The following is an 8,960-nucleotide window of genomic DNA, read 5'->3' as shown; positions in this document are numbered from 1 at the left end:
AAACACTGTTTGCCTTCCTGCCACAGAGGTACCTATTTATCTACTTGCACTGACGTGCTTTCAAATTGCTAGGTTGGCAGGAGCTGGGACAGAGCAATGGGAGCTCACCCCGTCGTGGGGATTTGAACCGCTGACCTTCTGATTGGCAAGCCCAAGAGGCTCAGTGGTTTAGACCACAGCACCACCCACATCTAGTGCTGGACTAGTAAGGCCTTGGTCTTGGTAAGCAGTAAACATTTCAGCTTCTTTGAGAAAGCACATGTATCAATGTGGTATACAGTGGAACCTCGGTTTACGAATTTTCAGTTTGCGAATGCCGCGGACCCATCTGGAACAGATTAATTCACTTTCCATTAAATTCAATGGGAAAGTCACTTCAGTTTATGAACGCTTCAGTTTATGAACAGACTTCCAGAACCAATTACACCCATGCTTCGGGTTAAGTACGCTTCAGGTTGAGTACTCCGCGGACCCGTCTGGAACGGATTAATCCACTTTCCATTACTTTCAATGGGAAAGTTCGCTTTAGTTTATGAACGCTTCAGTTTATGAACAGACTTCCGGAACCAATTGTGTTCATAAACTGAGGTACCACTGTACAGGCATCCCCCCACTTATGCAGGGTTTACCTTCTGGGCCCCCACATGCATAAGTGAAATCACGTAAATTGGGGGGTCACCCTCTAAAAAGTCTCTAAATGCCTCCCTGTTTAGGCTGAACTCCCCATTAGACCTAGCTGTTGTTTGTGGATGGAACAGGTGAGCCTTGTACCTCCTAAAAGTTCTTTCCTTCCCAGCTCCTGGTCCAAGAGTCCCCTTGACCCCAACATCAGGCAGGTGTCAAGCAGGTGAACCAAAGGCTGACCTATCGTAAGGCTTATTGCCTTACACAGAAGGAGAGGGGTCTATCCCAACTGGCATTGCCTCCTACGCTTTCATCTGCAGGAGTTTCCCCGTGTGAGACCTGTGCCTTCAACCACTCCTTTGCTGCCACTTGATAAAATGCAAATCAAGGGAACAAATAGTGTCTATGCTCCTGGCTTAAGGGAGGTGCAGCATGTTGTTGAAGGCAAGGCTCTAAGAAAAATTGAATTTGGAGTGGGGAAATAGGCGGCTAAAAAACAGGGGGGCTGTATGGCTTTGTGGCTTTCTGGGTGTGTGTGTGTGTGTGTGTGCTGTAATGCACTGGCCATTTCATCCTTCCCAGGGAGGATTCCAATTGGAGACTAAAAGAGGGTGGGAATAAAAGCAGAGCTTTTAGGGTTGCCCCAGCACATGATCTAAGGGCTGCACCTCGGGATCTTGTTTGACCCAGCCCTCCACCCCAAGTCATAGGCTGCTTCACCCCCCCCCCTGAAAAGACTGCCGCTGTGTGCCATGAGACCGGCAGGAGGAGGGGGGTTGGGGGGGCGGAGAGAGAGAGAGAGCCAGCTCAAGTTCTGTTGTTTGATGGGATTAGAGGACGCTCAAGGACTTGAATAACTGCGATCAGGCTGAGAGGCTTTGCACAACCACCACCCTTCGCTGCCCAGCACAGACTGGATCCACTCCCCCCCTCCCCCACTGCGTGCAGGGTGGGGGCAGGCAGGCATATGGTACGCAGGGGTACCAAGCCCGCCCAGTGCTGCTCCTTCCTGGGATCTGAGAGTCACAAAGTCACCCCGTGCCTGGCGATGTTATGATTATCCAGGCTGGAACTGGGGAAATCCAGATTCCAGAGCCTCTGGCAATTGGTAGAAGGAAATGTTCCTTCAAAGTGTTTCACGTCACCCAGGAGAGATTGGGATCAGTTCTGTGAATGGAAGGGGGAAGAGAGAGCGCCGAGGGAAAGAGAGGCAGGGCCCAAGGTCAGCCACGCAGGGTCAGCTTGACGGCAGCCACATCTCAGAGGGCCACTGCTGGGGAGCAGAGGTGAAAGCAGGGCACAGGCCACATTTAGGGGTGGCAATGAAGTAGCATGCGTTTGACGCACCTCACCTTCCTTTGCACGTGGTCTGCGAACTGGGGCCCAGCATGCTTTGGCCCACCACAAGGGAGCCTTTTCCAGATCATGAGGTCCAGCTGCTTGAGATAATGAAGTGCCAGGGGCTGGCAGTGAGAACAACACCACATTGCAGGAAGACCACAACTTCTTCTCTCAGTAGCCACCCACTTGGTTTCATCCATAGCCCCTAGTTTTGTTTTGTTTTTTTAAATAATGTTTTATTGATTTTATGTACAATCTTTACAACAGAGGACTTTACAACCAAAATAAACCAAAATAAAAGCAATAACACAACTCTCATGTTTTCATTTGTACTAAATTATTCTCTGATTTCCTTATTTTTTTTACTATTCTTTAACTTAAATCTTCTTTTAATTCCTTGGTCTTAACCTCCTAAATCGCATGTTTGTCCTCTACCATTTTCCAATTACTGCCTTAAACCTCCCTCCCCCTTTACCCATTACTTCCCTTCATCCACGTGCAATCTTCTCTTCATACTGTTATTTCTTGTTGTGTTGTTTTTCCGTTTGTATTGTAATATTCTCTTGTATCCTTGCGTACTTCAGGCTATTGCATGTTAAATTTAAGCTCTGAAACCAAATCTTATCATATATTCCTGTATGCATTCCCATTCTTTGTAAGTTCTGGGCATCTGCCTTCTCTAGCACTGCTAGAAGTTCTTTCCTGCTTGTTTTATGCTGCCTTTCTGCAAAAAGATTGAAATGCACGAAGCAAACAAATTCATGAAAGCATAAATACTCCGCAGCAGCCTGTTTTGCCCTCTCTTCTGAAGCATGGGGATATTTGCAGTAAATGGACTGTAAGAGATTTCTTTTTGAAAAAATGAAGAGCGCTTAATCTTCCAGAATCCAGAGGATCAAGTTGCTTGTTTGCAGCAACTCAGGTACATTCAATAACTTTTACTATTTGGAAAGGCTGTTATTTGAGAGGGGAGAGGAAAGGAATCAAGCACAGTGGTACCTCGCAAGACGAATGCCCTGCAAGACAAATTTTTCGCAAGACGAATGTGTCTTGCGATCTGATGGTGACACACAAGACGAATTCGTTTTGCGAAAAATTCATCCTGCGGATCGTGGTTTCCCATAGGAATGCATTGAAATGTAATTAATGCGTTCCTATGGGCAAAAAAAAAGAAATTTTAATGCGTTCCTATGGGCAAAAAAAAGAAATTTCAATGCGTTCCTATGGGAAACCGCGATTCGCAAGACGAATTTTTCGCAAAACGAATTGACTCGCGGAACGTCTTGCGAGGCACCACTGTACACTCCAATATACACAGACAAATCAAATATTATATTCCATTTGTTACAAATATTCATTATATTAAACATTCTGTTCGATACCACAGACACGGGCGCAAGTTAGTGACAGAGATTTACGCCAGGGACAGAAAGCAGGATAAATAAAGGCGTTTGGAGTGTATGCAGACTCCAGGTTCAGAAACGGATTCCTGGTGCTCACAATGCATCCTTTCCAAGCAGAAATGGGCAGGAAACCAGTGGTGGGGTCTGCCCCCAATTGGCTTTTCTACTCCATTTCTGTATGATCTTTCACACCCTGTTATCCCCGCCCCCCCCCCCCAATCTGCCAAAGACTTTTCACAAATCAGGAGCTCATCTAGTTGAGCCAATACTTCACATATTCAGGTCCTTCCCACCCTAGTAGCCTCTCAGCAATCACCTGAAAGCCGAATTATAGGCCCCGTAAAAAACAGAAGCAAAGAAAAATGTGAAGTGAACGGCAGACTAGCAGCTCTTCACTGATATTAATGGCCACAGAGCAACGTACAAGGCCTATGCAGATATGAAATACCTTTAGTTCATTGCAAGTCGAAGAGAGTATTCTTCTGTGTCTTGAAAACAAACAAAATAGACTGTGCCAAGGCACCAGGCACGTATTGTGGTCCTGGCAGGTATTATGTATGCAGAGCAACAGAGAGCTTCTGAGTTGTCAGGAAACATCCTTTTTATTTGAAAGGATTCCATGTTTTTTATTCGTATGATTCCACTAGTCTACTTGGACACAATATCAGAGCATTGCACACCATCACCCCTGTTAGATCTCCTAGATCAGGCACGTCCAACAGGTAGATCGTGATCTACTGGTAGATCACTGAACGTCTGTGGTAGATCACTGGTAGATCACTGGCTCCCCCCAAACTTTAGCTCCCGTAAAAAAAACCTCAACAAAGTTTGCCCTGCACCGCCCCAAAATGTGGCTTTACTCCTCCCTAAAAGGTCAACAACTTTGATCTGAACCTAAAAAAACAGGGCTTTCCTTCATAGAAAAAGTTCAACAACCTTGACCTGAACCCCCTAAAAGGGGGTAGATCACTGCCAGTTTTTAACTCTATGAGTAGATCGCAGTCTCTTGGGAGTTGGCCACCCCTGTCCTAGATCATGTAATGTAACAGGGTGGGGTGGGGTGGGGTGGGAAGCCAGGTCTTGGGTGGAACTTGAATAATGAGTAGATGATGAAGAATTCTCCCCTCTCCTACTCCAACACCGTTCCAAGTCAATCAAGAAGAATGGACATCTATTTCTGTCTTGCTAATCGCCAGCCCTGCCTTGCTAGGGCAGTGTTTGGTACACAGTCGTCTTTAGAGTCCTAAGCTGATTAATATTCCTTGGAGAAGAGATGGGAAACCTCGGGGAAGAACTATTAGTGGAGAGATGGAACCTCAAAGCACCGCTGGTTCCTTAGGCAAATAAAAACAGCATTATAACTGGGAATATTTTTTAGGGAATTTATAGGCTAAGGGGTTTTTATAGATTGAATATTTTTTAAGGGAATATTATAGGATTTGAAATCAATTTAATTATGTCATGATTTAGATAATGGTATTAGAGGAATTTGTTAAATGGAGGAAACTGCTGAAGTTGGGATTAAAATGGACTCGGGAGGGGAGGGACGGGGAAGTCAAAGTTATGTCAAGAATATTAGATAAGATTGAATATTATTATTATTATTATTATTATTATTATTATTATTAATCTCTTTGTGTGTGTGTGTGTGTGTGTGTGTGTGTGTGTGTGATTTTTCCCCTTCTTTTTTTAGATTAAATGTTTATGTTTTGATGCTATGATAAATGTTTTAAGTGGAAAATTCTCAATAAAAAATATTTTTTAAAAAAAGCAAATAAAAACAGCATTTTATTGTGTGTGTGTGTGTGTGTGTGTGTGTGTGTATATATAAAGTTTTTATTAAATTTTCTCTTTTACAACTTAAAATACTCATTTAAACATCCTTAAAATATCAGTGACTTCCCTTCTCTTTCCATGGTTCATTTTGTTTTTATCATAAATCCCTGCATATTTTACATAAACTAAACCGTTCAATATTCCATTATTACATCCATCAAAACTTATTTACACTATTGAATTTCTCTTAATGCTGCCAACGTTTTCAAGTGTACACGATTCCCCCCCATATATTCAATAAACATTTCCCAACCTTCTCTAAACATATGTTCTTCTTGTTCTCTTTTTCTATACATTAAGTCTGCAAGCTGAGCATATTCCATCAGTTTAAATTGCCATTCTTCTTTGGTTGGGACCTCGCTTATTTTCCATTTTGGGGCTAACAAAACACGGGCCAAAGTATTGGCATACATAAATAACCTTTTAACCCAAATAACAGCATGTTATTGTCAAGCAATAAGAATTAGCAGCTGGGTGGCCAAGTGTTTACTTTGTAAGAATCGCATTGCTCGCTTCATCTGTGGAATGGAAATTACAGCAATTGTTAAAGCATTTTGCAAATTAAGAGCGATAGGTAGGAAGCAGCACGTGCATACGACGAAGGACGCTCTTGTTGGCAGTAGGTACTGAAATATGGGGGTGCAAGAAAGGCAGTGGGGGTGGGGGGTGAAGAAGACTCAGCAGCCAGTTACAGAAAAGTGAGAGGAAGGAGGCTGCAAAAGGCTGGTAAGTAGGCGCACTACATTGGCTTGCCAGCAGGGGGCGCAACAGAACTAACCAGAAATGTTCCTACCCAATCCTGCCAGAAGTGAGAGCCGTTCAGATCAAACGCGCTTGTAATGAAGTGTTTTGTTTTGCTGGCTTTTATGGGCTGGGTTCTACCAACCTCATGGATGACAATTTGCCGGAATACTAGAGAGCATGATACATTGCATTTGCATCTCGTATTTTCTCCAAATAGCTTGTAGTTTTTGAGATCTTTTTGCATCAGGAAATGCCTTTTGTCGGATCATGCCCGCACCGGCCGCCTGGCAGCATTCCCCAGGGTGCCCTTTTTAAAAAAAAGTTTTTAAATATACTTTTCAAGTTTATACATTTTATTAGTTTTACAATGAATTTAACATTTCAAAGTTTGTCTTTCTTCCCCCTCTTTCTGCGGTTCCTTAAATTTATTTTTTAATATCCTCTGCACATCCAAATTCATTTAATTTGCTCATTTAAGTATCTACTTTAAATATGTACTCTTATGAAACTGCAGGTTATCGCAATAATCCTGGCAATGTTTTTATCTGTTTGCAATTTATCTGTAAATATTCAATAAACCATTTCCATTCATTTATAAAATGTTTGTTATCTTGATTTCTTATTCTTCCAGTAAGTTTCGTCATTTCTGCATGTTCCATAAGTGTTTGTATCCATTCTTCCTTTGCTGAGTCTTAGGTAGTTCCGTCCCTATAATTCCCAAAAGAAAAGCTGCTGGGTTTTTTTGTTTTTTGCAAAAGTTATTTTGAACATCCTTTCCAATTCATTGTATATTATTTCCCATTAAGCTTTAACCTTACTACAAGACCACCACATATGATAAAAAGAACATTCTTTCTCTTTACATTTCCAACACTTACTTGATTTAGATTTATACATATTTGCCAGTTTACTCGGTGTTAGATACCAACAATAATATCATTTTAATATAATTTACTCTTAAACCATAACATGCTATAAATTTTATATCCATATTCCACAGTTGTTCCCATGCTTCCATGTCTATACTGTGACCGATATCTAATGTATACATTAGCAGCTTAAAACACAGTGAGGTCACTCCCCCTTGTGCTTCAAATCACATTTGTAGCCTTGCTGTGCGCACCGGGGGGGGGGGGGGGAAGGATGTATTCACTTGATGCGTATAACCCAAATTGTTTCCCCACACCTGCAACCCTCCGAACTCCTATTCAAGGAAGCACAAAGTCTGAAGCCCCACAGTGCAGGAATCCCTGGCAGATGGCCGTCCAGTGTCAGGCGGGCATTTCTCGAGAAACTACCACGGAATACGCTACCTGCCCGCAGACTGTCTAGCCAGAGTGGTGCATGCTCTGGTTATCTCACGCTTGGACTACAGCAATGAGCTCTACATGGGGCTACCTTTGAAGGTGATCCAGAAATTACAACTAATCCAGAATGCGGCAGCTATACTGGTGGCTGGAGCAGCCACCGAGACCATATAACACCGGTCCTGAAAGACCTTCCTTGGCTCGCAGGACTTTTCCGAGCAAAGTATTGGTGCTGACCTTTAAAGCCCTAAACGACCTCGGTCCTGTATACCTGAAAGAGCATCTCCACCCCCATCGTTCATCCCAGATACTGAGGTCCAGCTCCGAGGGCCTTCTGGCGGTTCCCTCACTGCGAGATGTGAGGTTACAGGGAACCAGGCAGAGAGCATTTTCGGTGGTGCCGCCCGTCCTGTGGAACGCCCTCCCATCAGATGTCAGGGAAAGAAACAACTATCTGACTTTTAGAAGACATCTGAAGGCAGCCCTGTTTAGGGAAGTTTTTAATGTTTGTTTTTTTATCGCTTTATTATTACTATTATTATTAATATTCTGTTGGGAGCCGCCTAGAGTGTCTGGGGAAACCCAGCCAGATGGGACGGAGTATAGAAACATAGAATCATAGAGTTGGAAGAGACCACAAGGGCCATCCAGTCCAACCCCCTGCCGAGCAGGAAACACCATCAAAGCATTCTTGACATATGCCTGTCAAGCCTCTGCTTAAAAACCTCCAAAGTAGGAGACTCCACCACACTCCTTGGCAGCAAATTCCACTGCCGAACAGCTCTTACTGTCAGGAAGTTCTTCCTAATGTTTAGGTGGAATCTTCTTTCTTGTAGTTTGAATCCGTTGCTCCATGTCCGCTTCTCTGGAGCAGCAGAAAACAACCTTTCTCCCTCCTCCATATGACATCCTTTCATATATTTGAACATGGCTATCACATCACCCCTTAACCTTCTCTTCTCCAGGCTCAACATGCCCAGCTCCCTAAGCCGTTCCTCATAAGGCAGGCATGTCAAACCTGCGGCCCTCCAGATGTTTTGGCCTACAACTCCCATGATCCCTAGCTAGCAGGACCAGTGGTTGGGGAAGATGGGAATTGTAGTCCAAAACATCTGGAGGGCCGCAGGTTTGACATGCCTGTCATAAGGCATCGAGTATAAATTAATATAATAATAATAATAATAATAATAATAACAACAACAACAACAACAACAACTGTGGCTAACGGTCATATGTACTTGGCTTCAAATACCAGTGATGGTAAGCAGTAATGCATACATAGACTAATTGTTAGGCTGTGTATGAGAGAGAGGGAGAGGGGAAAAAACAGGCAGGTAACTAAACAAGGCAGCCCAGGAATGCTGGTAAATAATTCAGCCAGACAGCTGATAACGTCTCTGACCCAGGAAGGCGGAGGGGAGGAAGGTTTTCAAGGGCGCCAGGACCTGGAATCACTTTTGCCGGCTGTGGAGAAACTCTCTTCCCTTTGCCCCAAGTCCGCCTGCCTCTCAGCTTTCCCTGAACTCAAACCGGCCCGACCAGCTCCGACAAGGCTTTCTTCTCCATCTCTGGCTTTGGACACACACGCACACCGGGGATCGAAGCCAAACTGGGCCCTGCCGAGTTGGAGATGTGGAGAGATGCCTCTGCGTAGCCTGAAGGGCAAAGTCAAAGAGGAGGCGTCTCTTTGGGCTTCTGATCTGAG

Source organism: Zootoca vivipara, chromosome 15 (genome assembly GCF_965207765.1).
Source record: "Zootoca vivipara chromosome 15, rZooViv2.hap1.1, whole genome shotgun sequence".
Taxonomy (NCBI): Eukaryota; Metazoa; Chordata; class Lepidosauria; order Squamata; family Lacertidae; genus Zootoca; species Zootoca vivipara.
The sequence above is the reverse complement of the archived record's forward strand: the minus strand, read 5'-3'. Positions refer to the sequence as shown.